This window comes from Mercenaria mercenaria, unplaced genomic scaffold, assembly GCF_021730395.1.
Source record: "Mercenaria mercenaria strain notata unplaced genomic scaffold, MADL_Memer_1 contig_892, whole genome shotgun sequence".
Lineage (NCBI taxonomy): Eukaryota > Metazoa > Mollusca > Bivalvia > Venerida > Veneridae > Mercenaria > Mercenaria mercenaria.
This window is the reverse complement of record NW_026463804.1, coordinates 21,359-24,015: the sequence shown is the minus strand read 5'-3', so window position 1 is coordinate 24,015 and position 2,657 is coordinate 21,359.

The window sequence follows — 2,657 nt, the reverse complement described above, 5'->3', positions numbered from 1 at the left end:
CAAAAGTAGATATCACATTTAATATTCAACCTGTGTCTTATCCCAACTAATATACAATGTACATATTAACAATGTATAAATCCTACATGTTAACGTTAGCAAGTGAGGGAACTCGACGCTTGTGCAGCGAGAGAAAGAACCCTCTCGAACAATCATCGTTTACACATTTTATGCACATTTTACCGCGTAAAAAGATCTAACAATTGTTTCATTGGTCGCAGCAATAGTATCTAAGCAACGCATTACAAAACAAAACTTCGTAAGTTTCCGTAAGTGCAATTGACCAACCATGAACAAGATGACATACAAGTGATAATGATTGGTTATTAGCGGTGCGCGTTCCAATCAAATGCCTCGTATCAGCCGACGACATTTACTAGAAGTCAAATAATAGAACATTAGCCGGTGTAATATAAAATATGTATGTCATCCGTGCAGGTCATTTACTCAGTTGAAGTCTAAAAGATAAAGGTTTGTACCGGGCCTGTTACAGTGTCAAAAGTGATTCAGTCACTCCAAATTTAATCAAATCAACACCTCTTACCTAAATTCTCATTCGTATGAAATTTAATGATAGGTGTCATAATTTAAAGCTTATGCCACATTATGCGTAAATATTGGAGAAGGGATTTTTTTCTCCCTCGAAGGGTATCAGGATCACAATAGCATTTATAACACAAAGCGGTTTTTTATATGTTACAATTGTTTTAAATGTAATATGACATCTAGAGCTACTGTGTTACACGCGGAGATAAAATGATATATATAATAACTGCATGCTAGTTTCTTTTTTACGAAAAGCCAGGACGTATCAATAAATTGATGACTTCCAATTACGAAAATACTAAAAAAAATACTGATCTCTGTTTTGTCAATTATTTAAAACTGAGAACGATAATTTGCACGCTTTGTCTAGAATAATGTTAGTCATATCTTGTAGTTTTCAATATCCATTTTTTTTTGTTAATTGTTAGACTGTCACAATTGACTGCTTCCACATACCACAAAATTAAAGCATTCATTCCAGTCATAAATCACTATGGAAACCAATCAGTATGTGGTATTTTGATGAAAATCAGTTTTGACCAGTTCCTAATGACTATCACTTATTAATAGATTGATTTCCTGTTTGTTTTATCCCTCTAATGTACCCCTTCGGGGCCTTATGGTAATTTCCTGTCTTATCCGTTTGATGTATGCCTTCAGGGTCTTATGATATTTGGAAGGTGCACATTATTGTTATTTGCGTGTCAACTGACAAAGGGATTAATAGAGCTACTACATAAAAAAAACTTTAACCAATACACATGCCCGAACATTTAGTTCATTTGAAACTTTAAAATTAATTCACCAAACTATTTTTTGGCTGGAAGGACATTTCTTCAAAAACAAAAAAAAAAAAAATGTCTGCAATAAGATTACATATAGAATAAAGTATAAGTTTTCAACTTTATTTAAATGACTTTCATACTTAATGTACTTCGACATTATAGCATTTTACATTAACTAAATAAAATATATCGCACAAAGTACATTTCAGAAAATGGCAACAATATAATTATTTCAGAGCATTAAAACATTTAGAAAATCAGCTTATTTAAAAAAGACATAAAATATCAGAAAATTAATTTACTGTTTATTTGATCTGTTCTTTCTTAAAAAGAAAAAAATAAATAAATTTCAAGACACTTGAAAGAGATGAAAGAAACAACTGCTACGATTTCAAGCAAAGAAGTTGAATAAAAAAAATGTTTTGTTCTCAGATATTTAGTTTAGATTAATATATATATAGCAAACTGAGAAAATGTTGAATAAGCTTGGGAACTTGTTTTAATCATATCTGATCCGTAGCGCCGAAGAGCAGACAATACATAACCTGTCACTTTTTCCAGACCGTTTTAAAATGCCACAAAATCAATTATCACAAAAACCCTACTTTTTTAAAAAAATATATAGATTGTACCATAGCGTAAGGACTGCAGATGATAAAAAAGATGACTCTTGATTTGTTTTATTTGAGAATTAAAACATCACAACCCATACCGCTAGTTAATTCGCTACGAATTGCGAGGTCCTGCTTTCACCTCCAAGGTAATTTGCATAATCGATTGCTCCGGATGTGACGTCACGCCGACCTGATCAATAGGTTGTCGCGGGATAATACCGCGAAAATATATGACAATATAAGTTAAAGCTATAACTTCAACAGTTTTAAAAACGTCATGACAAAAAATAACTGCTGTAAAAACTAACAACATACCTACAGGTAGAGAAGCCACGATTTGACATATAATCTGCACAGGGCGCTTTTTAATCAAAACTCCGATCAACAGGAGGCAGTAAACAGTTTTGAGCCGTTAGTGTCGAATTGGCTCTCTTGAAAATTTGTAAGTTCTTCCATGTGTATTTATTTGATGTCTTAGAGGTTTTTCAGTATGATTTGTGAATGAATATGAGTTTTAAAATTAATTTTGAAGCAAAATGAGAGCTTTTAAGAGCAATAACTAAGGGGAGATAACCGCGATTCTGACATGAAAGTCAGTTTTACAGTGTTTTCCGAGCCGATATAATGAAAGATATATCTGTTCTGACACCATTTTACTTAGACATATGCTTACTGTGACATTAAAGTCGTCAAATAAGGCATTTAAATGCAA